We start from the raw sequence: 19,233 nt of genomic DNA, 5'->3' as shown, positions 1-19,233 counted from the left end.
CAGCTCTAACACGCTGGGCATGCAAATGAGCCACTTAGAAGTGGATTCTCTTGCACCAGTCAAGCCTTCAGATGGCTGTAGCTCTACAAACATCTTGACTTCAATCTTAAGGAGATCCTGTTCCAGAAGCATCCAGTTAACTCATTCCCCGAATTTCTGACCTGACAGAAACTGTGAAATAATAAATGTTTATTGTTTTAAGCCACTAGGTGAGGTGTTTTAGTATTTTTTTTATACAGCAATGGATAATTAATACGAGAGCTTTAATTTCCCGGGGAACATTATGTAGCAATAAGATATCCTGGATAGAGAACATGGGTGCTAGGTAAGAGACAGTAGAAGCAGATGCTGTATAAAGCACTCTACAAGGAGATAAAGAAAAAGAAGGTAATTCTGCAACCTGCATTCCCATGCAAAAATCCACTTTAACAGCCTTTTCCCGGAGTCCATTTTATTCCATACATGGTTAATGTGTTTGCTACAAATGAAACAGATATTGTCAAAACCTGGGTTGATCCTAAATAAGAAAGACCTGCCAAGTCACATGTTACTCTTACTTGTGTATTTATTGAACATCTGTTTGAGATACTAACAAATAAACAACAAAATGATTTGGCTCTACAATGAAAACAAGACAATTCCTCTTCTCTGTTTTGAAATCCACTTGCTAAAGGGTTCTATCTCTAAAAATTTAAGGCGAAAATAATATTTGAATATCTTAAGTAGCTGTAAATTAAAATAAACATGTGCAAATTATCCTAACATATGGACCAGGGTTTCCCAAGTTCTACTCTACACGTTCTTTGTTGCAGGGAGCTTTCCCCCGTACTACAGGATGCTTAGCACACCTCCTGGCCTCAATTCACCAGATGCCAGTAGGACCATTCTCTCTACTGCTCCAAGTCATGATAATAAAAAATGTTTGCAGACATCATCGACAAGCGTTCCTGGGAGGGCAAAATCACCCTTGGCTAAGGACCACAGTTACAGACTCCAGGATGTAATGTAATTTATAAGCCTTTAATGGAGAAAATTTTTTTTTTTCCAGCAAGTAGGAATGTTCCCATCTGTTCTGTAGCACTTCATACTTCAGGATAAGATTTAAGGAAAATCCAGAACCTTCAGTTTGGATTTTCTGATTAAAAAGTCTGAGGCCATCTGCCATAGTTATAATAATCTGCCAGACTGTCACAACAAATGATCAGCCCAATGTTAGGAATCAACATGAAAAAATATTTTTAGAAATGGGTGTATGATGTCTTTATTGCAGAAGATAAAGAAAGCTTTTAATTAAACACACACACACACATACACACACAGGTACTCTGGAAAAAGCAGTCATTCCTTTTCTGTACTTCTAGTAGTTTCCCAAACGAACTGTAAATATTATTTAGGAAAGAAGAAAAGTAATGACCTTTAAGCAATGGGGATGAGAGAAATCACTATCCAGGTCTGTTTTGTTCAAACTTTCAAACTTGACCGAGCAATATTCATCACCTAAATTAGCCAAAGGTCTTAAATAAATGTGGGGTCAGAAACTGTTTTAATAATGGCCTTAAAATCTTATTTTATTTTATACATGTAAACTAAAATACACATGTAAAATGTAAAATTATGTGATTCTCTCCTACTTAATTAGATTTATAGATATTTCTGCCATGAAATGTTTTGCTGTGGCACATGTGGCTACAGAAGAGGAGAGGGAATGATTTCTTCAGTAAGAGGGACTTCTTTGAAATATTACAAGGTATTTGAGATACTTTTCCATAACGAATGATTAAATTATGTAAGTTTTTCCACTTTAATGACTGGGGAACATCTATTTCATTGAAATCTTGATTATGAAAATTTAAAAAAAATAAGCTACTTTTGTTTTAGTTATGGTTCCTGCATAATCAAACTGTAACATAATGATCTGAGTGTTCATAATTTATTTCCTCGTAAAGGAAACATTAGTAGAGGGATGGGAAAGTGAGACACAGAATGGGGGGGGGGAATCCAATAAAGGACACATGGTTAAACTAGCTGTCACACAAAGCAACTGAAGCTTAAACTCACTAGGGAAACTCGGACAGCCAATACAGAATTACCAGTTCACTGTCATCTGCTGAGGGGCAACTGGGGTATTTGTACACCAGCCCTCACTGACTGTTGTTTGAGGGCTACTGCAAGAACATTAAGCATCTCTGACCTCCTCCACAGGCAGAGAAAGCAGACTTCAGTGGCCAGAGGAGGCCCTCAGACAAATAAATACAGAATTGGGCAGTTAGAAGTCAAACAGCTAGTGAGCTAGAGAAGACAGACAGGTGGGGAACTGGCTGCATCTGCTGATTTGTCATGTCTATTATACAATAAATACCATAGTCAAGAAATGTCAAGGCAATATTGCCTTCTTAATTAGATATACCTGTATATTTGCAAAGAGGAAATGTTTGTCTTTCCATATTGAAGATGCAATAAAAATGTCCTTTTAGGAGATTCCAAATGAACTAAAAAATGCAAAAAACAATTCCCCCTTTGGTTTACCAGTTAATTAATATAGGCCATAACTACCCACTTGTTATCTGTTCGTTTTTTATAAAGTATATAATTTTTTTAAAGATAAAGAAGTTTTAAAAATCCCTGTTGACTGAAAATTACAGCATTAACAAATTTAAATTGCACAGAAAGTTACAAACTAAAAGTCAATACCTCCTCCTCTGAAACCAGGCTCTCTCCCTAATCTTCCTAAAGAAAGCTATTGTTAATATTTGCATGTTATTCCTTCCAGAAATCCATATATATGTATTTATTCTATTCTGACTGGGGTTCTTTAGTGCTTCCTGAATCTTAGGAGATACATCTTTCATCAATTCTGGAAAATTCCCAACCAATATTTCTTCAAATACTGCCATATGAAATTCCAATTAGATATAGGTTAGATCAACTCTTTCTTCCTTCCAATGTGCCTTAACCTCTTCCATAATTTCCAACTCTTTTTGCTCCATTAAATTTAATTTCTTCGCCTTCTTCCAGTTAACTAATTCTTTATTCATCCATACCTAATCTGCTCTTAATTAATCCACTGAATTCTTAATTTCCATTATTACTATTTTTGTTTGTTTGTTTCTAGGTTTACTTCCTTCCCTTTCAAATATCCCTCTTCTTCTTGGATAGTAACTGTTTCTGTTTTCAGAAGTTTTCACTCCATATTGCATTTTTCAATCATTCTAAACATACTTTTATAGATCGGGGCCAATAATTTCATGCAGTGAATAATAACATCTGTAGTTTCTCTTGAGGCTTAGTCAATTTTTATGTGTATATTGCAAACAGAATGTTGTGAGCAAACATTCAGACTATAGGAATACTGTAAATTCTGGGTTTGTGGTGACTTTTGCCAAGTACTTCAAGGAACTCAAAAGAGACCGCTATAAATTAACTTCTCACATTATTTACGTAGTACAATTTTGAACTTTAAATATATGAAATAGAGACCTATGATTATACCCCTCTTTTTGCAAGGGTTTATAGCTCTTTGCATGTCTGAACTTTATGTGGTAAGTCTCAATTCCAACTGCCTACCTCTTCTATTTCCATAGCCTTCTCTCCTGTCCTCAGCTTCTTACAAAAATCCAAGTTCCCTGATTATTAAGTTTGTACACTACCCTTCACTGTAGGGTTCACAACTCTGGATTGCAGTATCATTTTATTTCTGGTCCTTCAAATTTCCTTTTCATTCTTGTGAGCTCACCCCTACTTTCAATGTTAGACTACATTTTATTGAGCATTTACATTTTGTATAAGGAGGTCTTTCATGATATGCAGTATTTCACAGTGTGTGAGATATTATCTCTGATTTCATCTACTCATTCCCACTTTTACCTGCTCTTTTTCTTCACTGTTTTAATCCTGTCCCTCAAATATCTCCTATTCCTTTGGCACATTATGTGCCCCTAATTGCTTTTATTTCTTCCATATTCATGATTATTAAAGTTATGTTCTAATAAGTACTTTAAATTCACTCACCTAGTTTCTATATTTTATATCATATCCCGAACACTTAATATATCCTACCCTCAACTGAACTTCACATACAGTTGTTATCAGTTTGCCAAGCCTTAATGAAGAAAGCAATTCGCTAATCTTTTGCTCTACAAAACAAAGAAAAAACAACAAGCACAAAAAACCTCTCTCAAAATTCAAATGGGTTAATTTGTAATCTTTAATTAATTCATCTTTCACTAAACCTTGGAGACGTTTTTCTGCTTTCCCCTCAATGTCATTCCAATTTCAATCTGAAGTAATTTCCTTTAAAGAGGCTTATCCATTACAGAGTATCTCTGCATATTAATTCATTTATTTCTTTCTTCTCAAAAAATAACTTGTTTTACTTATTATTTCCTTTTATTTTGAATGTTCAATTGTTCCTTCTCCAACAGATCCTTCATCACATTGTAGAATGTTTTGTTTATTATTTATATTCACTCTTCTCCCACCTCTACACTGTGACAGACACTGGACCAACCATACAAAAGCCATCATTAACCCTACTCTCTCTTACCCTCCACTATAATAGAGACAAGCAAACCAAATTACTCCATTGTGCATTCTCCCTTGCAGTCATGAATAGCCATGCTACAGGGCTGTGGCCAAACAAATATAGCCAGAAAACCCTGAGGGAAAGATTCCCTCATTAAAAAGAAAGGCAGGGGACTTCCCTGGTGGTGCAGTGGTTAAGAATCTGCCTGCGAATTCAGGGGACACGGATTCGATCCCTGGTCTGGGAGGATCCCACATGCCGTGGAGCAACTGGGCCCGTGAGCCACAACTACTGAGCCTGCGCTCTAAAGCCCACAAGCCACAACTACTGAGCCCGCGTGCCACAACTACTGAAGCCTGCACACCCTAGAGCCCGTGTGCTGCAACTCCTGAGCCCACGCGCCACCACTACTGAAGCCCGCATGCTGTAGGGCCTGCGTGCTGCAACTACTGAGCCCACGTGCTGCAACTACTGAAGCCCACGCGCCTAGAGCCCGTGCTCCGCAACAAGAGAAGCCACTGCAATGAGAAGCCTGCATGCCACAAAGAACAGTAGTCCCCACTCGCAGCAACTGGAGAAAGCCTGCGCACAGCAACAAAGACCCAATGCAGCCAAAAAAAAAAGAGAGGCAAAACCTTGCAAGGAGAAGTAAGTTTTCTTTCTTTGTCTCTCCCACTTTCTGCCTGGAACGTGGTTGTTAAGTCTAGAGGTGCAGCAGCTAGCTGTCTTGCAGTTGCTGTGACCTTACAAAAAAATGCTAAGAACGGTGAAGTAAAAAAGCAAAAGGCACCTGAGACCTTAGTATATTTTTCAACCACAGAACTCTCTGGATGCTAGAGAATACTCATTAAAAAACAAACAAAAACTACTGTAGTTTGACTTTTGTTACTTGCAAACCAATATGATATTAAATATCTTTCTTTGGTATCTCCCTCCCTCCACACCCAGCTGACAAAAATTAAAACATTAAACAAACTATATATGCTTGCTAATCTTTATTTTGTCACCAACCATTCACACAATGCAGTGGCTACAAACTGGTGGCCCTCAGGGCACGTTAGTGCCAAGAGTTACCTGCTTGGCTCTAAATAGTTTGTATAAATTTTAAATTAATCACCAACACTTAAGCATTAGAAAATGTTAAATTTTAGAATTCTGGGTTCTTCAAAACATAAAAAGATTAGGGAACACTGGACTGACCCATACTTCCTGAGAGCAACACAGCTGAAGTTGTATAACGGCTGCTTTTGAAACTGAAGCAAACAATACAATGGAGAAAAGACAGTCTTTTCAACAAATGTTGCCTGGATATTCACATAAAAAAAAAAGAATCTAGACACAGACCTTACACCCTTCCCCAAAATGAACTCAAAATGGATCACAGATATAAATGCAAAACACAAAACTATAAAACTCCTAGAAGATAACATAGGAGAAAATGTAGATGACCTTGGGTATAGTGATAATTTTTTAGATACAACATCAAAGGCACAATTCATGAATGAAATAATTGATAAGCTGAACTTCATTAAAATAAAAAATGTCTGCTCTGTGAAAGACAATGTGAAGAAAATAATACAAGCCACAGACAGGGAGAAAATATTTTCAAAAGACATTGTTGATAAAGAACTATTATCCAAAATATACAAATACCTCTTAAAGCTCAACATTAAGAATTAAAAACCAGATTAAAAAATGAGCCAAAGACCTCACCAAAGACACAGATGGCAAATAAGCATATGAAAAGATGCTCCACATCACAAGTCCTTAGGAAATTACAAATTTAAATAACAACCGAATACCACTACACACCTATTTGAATGGCTAAAATCCAAAACACCGACAATGACAATGCTAATTTCTAGTGAGAATGTGGAACAAGAGTAACTCTCACTCATTGTTCATGGGAATGAAAAGCGATTCATTTACTTTGAAGGACAGTTTGCCTGTTTCTTATAAAACTAAACAATCTCTTACCATATGATCCAGTAATCAACTCTTTAGTATTTTTACCCAAAGGGGTTGAAAACAGGTTCACACAAAAACCCACAGACGGATGTTTATGGCATCTTTATTCATAATTGCCAAAAGCTGGAAGCGACCAAAATGTCCTTCAGTAGGTGAATACATAAATAAAATGTGGTACATCCAGACAATGGAATATTACTCACTGCTAAAAAGAAATGAGCTATTAAGCCATGAAAAGACGCGGAGAAGATTTAAATTCACATTACTTAATGAAAGAAGCCAATGTGAAAAGGGTACATACTGTATGATTGCAACCATATGACATTCTAGAAAAGGCAAAATTATGGAGACAGTAAAAAGATCGGTGGTTGCCACAGGTTAGGACAGGCGGAACACAAGATATTTAGGGCAGTGAAAATACTCTGTGTGATACTATAAAGATAGATGCATGTCATTACACATTTATCAAAACACATAGAATTTACAAAAAGAGTGAATCCTAACGTAGTCCTAAATGAACTATATGGACTTTGGGTGATTATGATGTGTCAATGTAGGTTCATCAATGGTAACGAATGTACCACTCCTGGTGGGCGATGTTGATAGTGGGGGCGACTGTGCGTTTGTGAGGGTGACGGGGTATATGGGAACTCCTCGCACTTTCCACTCAATTTTGCTATGAACCTCAACATGCTCAAAAAGACAGTCTATGAAAAAAATTGAAGTGAGCACTATCCTCCAGGTCATTACCATCCTTACCTAGTCAGCTTTGTCCACTTGCAGCACATGCCTGCCCTCCATGGGCATTTACCACTTGCAGTCTGGATTTTGTCTTCACTGATCAACTAATCTCAATAGCCTTTTCTTAGTTCTTCATCTCTTCAATTTCTTTGGGAACACTGTCACTTCTGAGCACCCCCTTCTTCTATTTTCTACGCTCTCCTCCCTCAGTCTCCCCTAATGCTGTATTCTCCATGTTCTTCTTCTTTGGTTTCTGTTCCTGCCCTTGCTCCAAAGATGTTGCCCTAGGATCTTTGATCTTCTTTTCTGTCTCTATTCATTCTCGGTCTGCTGTACTAGAGAATCACTCAGAGTGGAACAGTGTTTCCACACTCGTACCTTCCATTCTCACTACTCATGAGCACTCTGAAGCACCAGTTCCAGACTGCCAGTGCCTTTTGGAATATCCAATTGAACATCCTGCAGTCACCGCAAAGTCCATACATCCAAAACCAAACTCACCATCTTCCCTACAGAGTAGGTTTATTTCTCTGTTTCTCCTCTTTTTTAACGACACCACCATCCTACAAGTTTTTATTTGACCTATGAACAATCTTTTGCATCTAATCCTTCCCAATGATTTCTACAAGCCCACTGTATTTGTCACCAATATCTCTTGCCTGTATTACTGCAGTCATGATGCAGCCACCTTTAGTATTCTACTGTTCTTTCTTGATGGTTCTGCCACGTTAATCTTAAAACAGAAATTTGACAGTTACTCTCCTACTGAAATGCCTCAACTGTTTTTCAACTGCTTAATTTTATCTGGCATGTGTCATTCTGTAGTCTGGCCCAAATCTACTGACCAGATTTATATTTCTAAGGTATTCAATATTCCCTTGTACTTTCCCCCGATTTTTTTTACTGAGAGCCTCTTGGTATTATTCACTGCTGGGAAAATGTCTTCCGTTCAGCTTCTACACAAGCCATGTATGCCCAATACATACTATTCAAGGCCTAGCCTGTCTTTTTAAACTTTTAACAATTATTCGAGTGCAGACAATGGGACATGCTCTTTCTTAGACACTGATAAAGAACACAGTGTGGAGACTAGAGTGTGTCACAGAGCTGTGGGTAAATTCACAGGCTCTGGAGTCAAGCTGCCTTTATTCACATCTTAATTCTATCACTCAGTTGGAGTTTTTAAGTCTTTTGTGACTGGATTTCATTACCTGTAAAATTCAGATAATAATATAATGAACCACTGTGGCTCTGAAGACTAAATGAGTTAATACTTAGCACTGAGTAGTAACAGACTAAATACTGAAAATAGTAAGTTGTCAATAAATGTTAGCTGTTGTTATTGCTATAGTCTAGTGAGGTAAATCATACAAGAAGCAAGAAGTTATATAGCAATAAGTGCAATGAAAAATATTAAACTGAGTGATTTATCAAATATCAATAGTAATTCAGGGTGAGGAGACAGATTGGATGGTCAGGGAAAGGCTCTTTGAACAGATGACAGTGGAGCACTGACCTGAATTACCAAAGCACCCAGTTCCCCATAGATCCAAAGGCAGGCTTTCTAGGCAGAGGGAATAACAAATTGCAAAGGCCTGAAGTGATGTGTTTAAACAACATAAAGGCCAGTATGCCCGGAACTTTGTTGAGCAAAGTAGAAAGAGACAAGAGATTAGATCAGAAAGACGGATGATTAACCAATCGTGTAGGGCACTGCAGTCCACTGTAAATGGTTATGCTTTTAGTCTACAGGAAAAGGGGAGCCCTTGGAGTATTTTAAGCAAGAGCATGCATGATCACTGGGACTGCTAAATGGAGGGCAAAAATGGAAGAGGGAAGACCAGTTAGGAGGCCACTGTAGTCCACCAGACAAGAGAGGATGATACCCCCAAATCCTCTTTTCCGAGTAGATAAATCTTTGTCTTTTAAGAACCAACTCAAAAAATACCTTTGTTTTAAAAACTCTCCTGATCTTGCTTTAAACTGCCATTTATCTGTACTTCCCTTATGGCACTTGGGGTATAATTACTCATTTGAGTGCACTTCTTCCTAAGTATCCTCTAAGCTCCTTATGAGCAGGATTTATGTGATATGAACTGCTGGGTGTCCAATTTTGTGTCATAAATATTTGCTTGAGAAAGTAAATTTGTATATGTAATTTCGCATATCTAGAATCAATACTAAAATACTATAAAATATTAACAACAAAATCTTTGTTCTGCATTGATATTTTTCTTCCAATAATTATTTGAAAATTAAATCTTTGGAGATACAATGAGAGGAGGCAAGGAGATGCAAAAAGTGTACTGAAATAGAGATTATAAGTGAAGTAAAGATACATTTGGAAGTCTAAAAGGGGCAAATTAAATATTTATTGACTTCCTAATCAGAGTCAAAATAAAAGCAGATATGACTCAGCTAAAACTGCTGAGTGTTTTATAATGAGGGCAACCAAATTGTTGGCGGTTGAAAATCAAATTAAACAGCTCAAATACTGCTATACTGTACAAAAAATAAAAATAAATAAAACAGAAAGGACTGGTGCTGACTGTGGTATATGATAACCAATATTGTTGAGACAATACAATAATTACACACTCTAAGGGAAGTAAGTTGTAACATATCTTTAGAGTGGAAACATTTACACAGAAGGAACAGTAAGAGCAATTGTATAGAGATTTGAAGGAGCTTCAGAAAAGAACGATCAGTTCCTTAGTTTGCAATAGAATGGCTTCATATTCAGCCCTTCAAATTCTTATATGTTGGTTCATTTCCTGTTTTGGTACAACAACAAAAAATTAAAGTTTATAAAGTAAGACCTTCCTAATGAGGGATAAAAGGAGCATTTCTGCATGAGGAAATTAAAAATTACATTGTTTCCACTTAAAATTTTCCTAATATTGTAAAAACTTTGAAGAATATTAGGCTGACAAATACTGATAAAAATCTGATAATTTAATGTCTAGAAAAGCTTTTACCAAATGATTTTTAAGATTTTTAGATTCAGTTACACACATACATGTATATACATATAAATGCCAAAAATATATATTATTCCAAATTTATAAAAATAAAATACATATAAAGACTGGTAGACAATAGTCATTCTGACAAGTCAGTGAGACAACAGTAATTTTTTTTTAATTTCTGTAATTTTTATTCAAGAAATAAAATTTTAAATAAACATTTTTCCACTGGGTTGACTACTCACAAATCTTACTGCTGTCACCATTTCTTTAAAGCACAAAACCTATTCTACATATCCCCTTGTATTCTACTGTAACATGCAATCATGCTTCTAATATTATGAGGAATGAAAAATAGTGAGGAAGGTTGAAAATCAAGCCATGTATAATTTTCTTATCTACTATAAATTTACAAGATCAAAATAAAACTCTATTTGAACCTTTTATTTCTGCAGACAACATTAATAATATGTATTTAATTAACCTGGTAGGACACAGACTAGTCAATACTAATAAATATAGTATAAATAAATATATAGTAATATAAAAGAAAAAGAAATTATAAATATAATAAATAATATATAAACAAATATAGTTTCAGATTACAGCCTAAAACCTTGAAGTCTGCATGACTCAGCAGCTTGTTCTGATTATCACTCAAAGTCCTCCAACCAATTTACTTGGCAACTGGTATTTGTTATCTCTTATTATAGAGAGCCATGGCAATTTTGTTGGACTGCTCTCCTACCAATAAATACATTATTCTCCCCTCCCCATTATCTCCTTTTCTTAGAAAATTGTGGAGGATAGGCAGTTAGATCAGATATGTTTACCTTCTATTAAGAATTGGGGAAAAATTGTAGTTTCCCAAAGCTGAGTTGATTGTGACAGTTGAGGAGTTTTTGTAAAGTATGTTTCATGGTGAATCTTTATCAGCTCATAGAACAAAAGTTTCATAAAGAAAATTCCTTAGTAAAGTATGGCAGCCTAGGTATTTACTGTTGTCTCCCTTTTAAGAAAATATTCAGACATAAAGAGCACATAACCTATAAAGTCTAGTTCCTTAAATTTCAAATATTGGTACTAATGGCTATTCTTTCATATAAGCAATGAAAAATAATTTATACATTGTAAACTCACAGATGGACTGCATGCAATGAGTGATGTATGTAAAATAATGATGCACTGCACCATTTCCTTTCTGTGGATGCTTCATCTTGTTCCTGTTTGCTTCCTCCTCTTCCTTGCCTACCTCTTTCTTTGGGGCATTCCCTGGTGCTATCCCCAGAAGGTTTTTCTTAATTTTACTCTTGTTTACTGGTGGTCTATTCATTTTATAACTTCACCTAAATTTTCCAGAGACACCTTCAACTTCATATGCCTAAAAAGTAAACCATTAGTTCCTACCACTCTTCCCTGTGCATTTCCTACCATAAACACAGTCACCCAGACTAGAACCTTTAGAACTGTCTTTCCCACCCCCTCCATTTCACTTTTTCCATCTTATCTGTCATTGCTTTTACTCTCTAAACATCATTCTATTACCTCTTCATCATTACTGCTTGACTGAAGTTTCTTACCCTTTCTGGCTTAGATTATTCTGCATCATAACGGATCATTCTGCTGGGAATGGAAAAGCTTTTCAACTTTACAACAGAGCTTTTCCACAGCAGCAGATCCCTGCTTTAGGGCATCCATCTTTAGATGCCCTAAAGCATAAATCGGAAGGTCATTCTCCTGTTAAAAAGTTCTTGATAGCTGCCCATTGCAAACTACTATTCATGGTATATGTGTCCTTAATAATCTGACTGCTAACTCCAAGCTCTGTCTTCCTGAGTTTATTACCAATTCTGCTCTCCCTCAATATAACTGTAGCAAGCCTTATAGTGGAGAAAGTTTAATCAGAGCTTCACTACAAAATGCAATCTACTCAAATACAAATTCCAGGAGAAGTACATCTGAATAAACTAACCAAGGTTATTTGTTCAGCATGCAGTAAATGCAATAGCTCCCAACTGTATCCAATGAAGAAGCTGTAATTCCAATAAAAGACAGAGAGGGGAAATGCATGGGTAGCCAAAAGCAAACATAACAAAACACAATTTTTTAAAAATTTCTGCTATTTCACAGGTCAGCAAACATTTTCTGTAAAGGGCCAGAGAGTAAATATACAAATATAATATCCATACAGTCTTTGTCACGACTATTCACCTCTCCATTGTAGCACGGAGGCAGCAATGGACAATGTGTAAAGGGATGGACATGGCTGTGTGCCATTAAATTTTATTTTCAAAAGAAGATTTTGGGCAAGATTTGGCCTGTGGGTTGTAGTTCTTCAATCTCTGCAATGTATCATAGCACCACGATTTCAAAGTAAGACACCCATGGATCAATTAAAATTTTGTTGTCTGTGTTCAATGAGTTATTACTGGAAATGAAAAAGTTACATTAAACTGTTTGGTATCTCCAAATGAATAAAAGAATTATACAGCCTCTGTGCAAGAGAAAGGGACAACCACAGAAGAAATTAAGCTAACACGATGAAATGGTAAGACAATAAGAAGGGTAAAAGGAGAGACTAAGGAGGTAAGAAGTATTTCAAGTCATCAAACTGGAATGGCACATTTTAATATCTACTTTTTAAGCAACAAAACATAATTACCAACACCAAAAAATTCTTCCAGTATGTAATGGAAAAACATAAAGCAATGACAAAGAGAGCTAAGACAGACAGAAACTGAAGAGTGAACTTCAAAAAAGTTTCTGCCTCTGAGGAAGAAATCAGAAGTTTTTCACAGAAATAAAATTTAGACTTAAAAAAAGAAGCAAAAACTGAAGAATCTGGAAATCATGGTAATACAATGTACTGTATTTTTTCCTTCTAGAAATCTAAACTAGGGATATAGTCTGAAATGAAAAAATTTAAAAAGATATATTGTTTCAATGTCAAAAGTGGAGAAACCTAAATGTAAAACATTACAAAAATAATCAAAAAGGAATATTATGCAGTCATTATATAAGATATTGATGCTTTCTGAAAGTCCTGTGGAAATGCTATACTTTACTTTTCAAGTAAAAAAAAAAATCAGATATAAAAATTTATAAACAGCTAATTTCAAACTGTTCTTTTTTAAAATAACTGAATAAAAAAAATGAGAAGACTCATGTGTAATGTTAACAATGCTGCCTTGGACTTCTAATATGATGTTTTTCTGCCTCCTGTGTATTCCTTTTCTTTTTCAAACATTTTTAGGAAGAACAAGTAAAAAACAGAAATAAATAAAAACTAAATGTGCAAAGGCTTTTTCAATCTGGTGATCAGATTATCCATGTAAAATGATGTAAAATTTTGGAAAGTTTAGGAAGAAAAACAGAATGAACCTTAGATTCCATTTTCAAAAATGAATGTAATATAATGAGGAAAAGAGAAGAATTGGAAGAACAGGAGTTTTCAAGTGCATAAAGATTTTCTAAGTTACATTTTCATTTACTGAATTATATTCTAATATATTTCACTTCCATTAAACTCAGTAAAACACAGAGGGTAAAAGATAAAGAAGTTTGTGAGGTCAAGATACATGTGTTATACCTCCTACCACTTTTTTCTTCAATATAAAAATAAAGGATATACTACACAGAAACAGAAAAAACAATTTTACTCAGAACCTGAAAAATTATAGTCAGTACTTCAGAGCTTATCCAGTCACTTGGCATTGTTTCTCTGCATAATTAAACTGAGAATTTCTTACTAAGTCAAACTGAATAGCATCTCCCTGGCCTAGAATCATATCCATATCAAACTTATGCTCAGGAATTAATGATCATTAGTGATGTCCTTCAGACCAGATATAAAGGAAAATGGAAATCTCTTCTCTTCTACACATCTAGTTCCTTCTCTCCCCCCTGCTTCTTTTCTAACAGGCAATGCGATATAAGGATTTAATTCAGGTCAATCTCTTACTAATCCACAGCATGAACGAAAAAGCAGCATAGCTGAGGGGTCTGTACCAGCATTAAGCTTGCTTAATTTTCCAGTAAGCTTTAATATCATCACCTAAGACCTAAGAATCAATAATGAGGAGCTCATCTTCATAAAGTCACCTAAAATATAAGTCTCTAGCCAGTGAGACGTTTATCAACATCCCTCCCACCCACTCTACTATCATACAAAAGCACACATACCATCTTTGGTTTCTTCAAAATAGAACTAAATTCTTTATGTCAGAGCACTGTGCACCAGAAGGTTTACTTTTTTAAACTGTGCTATATTTAGGGACAATAAGATACCAATGGAATAGAAACAGGATTTCATTTTTCCAAGTATCAAGAACAATGAAATAAATTATATACCTAATAAATACTACCATTGGCCTTGGAACACTGTGTCCTCGAGAACAGTTTCAAACATGTATAATGTAAGTTGAATGTTGTTATATCTAGAAGTTAGAGAATTTAGTAGTGTGATGTTTTTTAAATAGATTATACTTTGACTCTTGGGGGGAGGTTTCTTTTTATTTTTACTGCACCAGTACCCAACCTTGGATTTTGCAGAAAATTAGAGAGATATTCATTTTAAGGAATTACAGCATTCTCAAGAAAATGAGCTACACTTTAAACTTTTAAAATATATGTGAATTATGAAACCCTGATGAAAGAAATCAAAGATGACATAAACAGATGGAGAAATATACCATGTTCTTGGATTAGAAGAATCAATATTGAGAAAATGACTATACTACCCAAAGCAATCTACAGATTCAATGCAATCCCTATCAAACTACCAATGGCATTCTTCACAGAACTAGAACAAAAAATTTTACATTTCGTATGGAAACACAAAAGACCCAGAATAGCCAAAGCAATCTTGAGAAAGAAAAATGGAGTTGGAGGAATCAGGCTCCCCGACTTCAAACTATACTACAAAGCTACAGTAATCAAGAGAGTATGGTACTGGAACAAAAACAGAAATATAGATCAATGGAACAGGATACAAAGCCCAGAGATAAACCCACGCACACAGGGGTACCTAATTTACGACAAAGGAGGCAAGAACATATAATGGAGAAAAGACAGCCTCTTCAATAAGTGGTGCTGGGAAAACTGGACAGCTACACATAAAAGAATGAAATTAGAACATTACCTAACACCATACACAAAAATAAACTCCAAATGGATTAAAGACTTAAATGTAAGGCGAGACACTATAAAACTCTAAGAGGAAAACATAGGAAAGACATTCTTTGACATAAACCACAGCAAGATCGTTTTTGACCCACCTCCTAGAGTAACAGAAATAAAAACAAAAATAAACATATGGGACTTAATTAAACTGAAAACCTTTTGCACAGCAAAGGAAACCATAAACAGATGAAAAGACAACCCTCAGAATGGGACAAAATATTTGCAAATGAAACAACAGAAAAAGAATTAATCTCCAAAATATACAAACAGCTCATGGAGCTCAATTTCAAAAAAAACAAGCAATCCAGTTAAAAAATGGGCAGAAGACCTAAACAGACATTTCACCAAGGAAGATGGCGAAGAGGCACATGAAAAGATGCTCAACATCATTAATTATTAGAGAAATGCAAATCAAAACTACAATGAGGTATCACCTCATGCCGGTCAGAGTGGCCATTATCAAAAAATCTAGAAACAATAAGTGCTGGAAAGGGTGTGGTGAAAAGGGAACCCTCCTGCACTGTTGGTGGGAATGTAAATTGATACAACCACTATGGAAAACAGTATGGAGGTTCCTTTAAAAACTAAAAATAGAACTACCATATGACCCAGCAATCCCACTACTGGGCATATACCCTGAGAAAACCATAATTCAAAAAGAGGCATGTACCACAATGTTCATTGCAGCACTAATTACAATAGCCAGGACATGGAACCAACCTAAATGTCCATCAACAGATGAATGAATAAAGAAGATGCAGCACATATATACAATGGAATATTACTCAGGCATAAAAAGAAACAAAACTAAGTTATTTGTAGTGAGGTGGATGGACCTAGAGTCTGTCATAAAGAGTGAAGTAAGTCAGAAAGAGAAAAACAAATACCGTATGCTAATGCATACACATGGAATCTAAAAAAAAAAAAGGTACTGATGAACCTAGTTGTAGGGCAGGAATAAAGATGTAGACATAGAGGACACGGTGTGGGAGAGGGAAGCTGGGGCAAAGTGAGAGTAGCATCGACATATATACACTACCGAATGTAAAATAGTTAGCTAGTGGGAAGCAGCAGCATAGCACAGGGAGATCTGCTCAGTGCTTTGCGATGACCTAGAGGGGTGGGATAGGGAGGATGGAAGGGAAGCTCAAGAGGGAGGGGATATGGGGACATATGTATGCATACGGCTGATTCACTTTCATGTACAACAGAAACTAACACAGTATTGTGAAGCAATTACACTCCAATAAAGATCTATTAAAAATATATATATATGTGAACACACACACACACACACACACACAGGCACATGCAAACACACACACAAGCATTCACAGAACTCCTGTCTTCTTAGAGAGGAAAGAAAAAATGATATTAAAAACTCAAGTCACATAATATTCTAATAATCCTAAACTCAGCCCCCAGTAGCATTTACAAGCCATTTATGATTTGTCAGAAAATGATGCTATCTATATATAGAAAATCACAGTTAAATTCAAGCTTTATAAATAGCAGATGGCATTCAATTACTTTTCTGGTAATGGCCTGATTTAAAAAAAAAGTTTTAATTCTAACACAATTTGTAGGCTCCAGTCATTATAATCCATTTTATTAGTCCACAGGTTTAAGTTTTAGAATATTTGATTGAAATAAGGATCCTTACTTATAATTCAAATATATATCATATTATTCAGAAGAACTTGTACATAATTTATAAATAAACACACACATTTGTTGGATTGTTCTCTGAACCCCTTTCCTTCTGTTTCCTGAACAGGATAGAGACCAAAAAATTTGGAACCAATGAATCTGAGTATGCAATGAACTGCTGGAGTGAGAAGGCCTAAGAAATATGGAAGATATTTGAGAAGAAGAGAAAGGAGTAAAAAATATGGGCTCAAGGAAGACCCAAAAGAAGAGTCAGCAAACAGCTAAGCAATACTTCATCTAGTTCAAAATTTTATCTAAGGTCAACCCATCAACTACTTTCAAATAAAATTTTGATCATTATAAATTGTAACACTTCTAATTATGCTTCGACTGTTTCCTAGAACTGTGCTAAGACATGTATATTTGGTACTTCTTTGAATTTAAATCCAGCATAACGTTTTTTAAAACCATAATGACACCTAAATGTAAACAGTTAGCAAGCATGGATTAGCTTTTATAATCATCTTCAAGATAACTCTGCACAGGTCTCTACAAGAATCCATTGGTATTGTGATCACAACTGCATCATACGTATATATTGATTTGGAAGTTATCTTCATTTTTATGATATTGTTTTCCATCTAGAATATGGCATACTTTGCTATTTACAGAAGCCTTGCTTTATGGTTTTCAATGGAATGTAATCATTTTCTTCACTTAGGTCTTGCTTTTCTCTTGTTAAATTTCTTTCTTTATATTTTATGTATTTGCCACTGTTAATTTTTATAATGAAAAAGGTGCCTTTCCCTTTTTTGTTTGCTTAGTTACTTTTAAAATAAATATAATCTTTATATATTCATCTTGCGTCCAGCCACTTAGCAAACTTTCCCATTAGTGGTAATATTTTGCTATACTATATTAGATTTTGTAGCTTTACAGTCACAGCATGTGTAATATGGTTTATAATGTATGCATACTAAAATAACATTGCTGAGTTATCATTCAAGATGCTATTCAAATGTGAGTAACAAATTGAATGTGTGACAGTCTTTTTTTATTTTTGTTTTCACTTCTAAGTCTGGAAAAAACTCTCTAAAAGAAGCCACTAATAGATAAAATTATCTGAGGCAAATTCTAGCTAGACTTCACAGACAATCTGGAAAAATTCTCAGTTAGAAACTCTGCGCCAATCAAAATGACTCTGATTAAATATATATACATTATATACATTTTTATGCATATTTTCTTACCTTTTTTCCTCCAGTAGAACTAAAAAATTTTGCTTTTAGATTTAACTGATTCATATTTCAGAATACTGATGTTATTTAAGGATAATACATTTAAGCCGATGTTATTAGTGGCAATTTAACTTCTACATCACTCATTTGCTTTCTCAATTTTACTCTTCTAAGAGTAGATGCTTGTGGAATTTCACTTTCACATGCTAAATTGCTTTGTAAATAAAAGTAGGACACCATCTCAATAGATAATCAAGCATGTATTACTCCTTTGAATGACCTCAAAAATAGTTATTCAATTTACTTGTATTTAATTTAGAATACTGCCTCAGAAACTAGTAACATTTTAAATAATTTACCAGAGAAAATTTAACTCAGCCACCTAGACCTTCATCTTAAAATAAAATATACGAAATTCAGACATTGTGAGCAACATGGAGGCAGAGGCAAAGGCAGAAGCATCAATCAGAACTAATGCACAATTATGATAAAAAGTTTGCATAGGATTCATCTAACCATCTGTGTCCTATTAACATGAACAGAGGGGGTATAATTATTCACACTATCTTCTTACTACTATAATAGAATTATGTTCCTTTTTTCTTACTTTTGTAGAAACAAAACATGCATACGAAAATGTATATAAATCATGTATTCTTGATGAATATTAATGAATTGACCACACTTGTGTAACCATTATTTAACTGATTTGAGTAACATTTTCATGTTTTCTTTTAATACACACAAGGACAGAACTAACAAATATTTTATGTTATTAATGTGTGAAGTCAATATATAACTGATAAATCAGATAATCCTCTTTAAGTCTTTTATTCATTTTGAAAAATCAAGAATAACACCATGTACATATATTAGCAATGACATTCATACTTTAGGGAAAATAGTGCTATATGAAAGAAATAACATTAAACATATTAGCAAATAATATAAAAAGCACTTTACCCCT

General features: G+C 34.9%; 1 protein-coding gene and 1 long non-coding RNA gene across 2 annotated transcripts in view; one reads left to right on the top strand and one right to left on the bottom strand.

Moving 5' to 3' along the window:
* The window catches only part of LOC309631848, a 466,259-nt gene that overhangs the window by 119,504 nt on the left and 327,522 nt on the right, over window positions 1-19,233 (top strand). The gene's annotated exons all lie outside the window — the stretch shown is intronic.
* The window catches only part of THSD7A (thrombospondin type 1 domain containing 7A), a 460,930-nt gene that overhangs the window by 414,502 nt on the left and 27,195 nt on the right, over window positions 1-19,233 (bottom strand). The window lies entirely within an intron of this gene.

The sequence above is a fragment of the Balaenoptera borealis genome (genome assembly GCF_965194805.1).
Source record: "Balaenoptera borealis genome assembly, chromosome: 7".
NCBI classification, from domain to species: domain Eukaryota; kingdom Metazoa; phylum Chordata; class Mammalia; order Artiodactyla; family Balaenopteridae; genus Balaenoptera; species Balaenoptera borealis.
The sequence above is the reverse complement of the archived record's forward strand: the minus strand, read 5'-3'. Positions and strand labels throughout refer to the sequence as shown.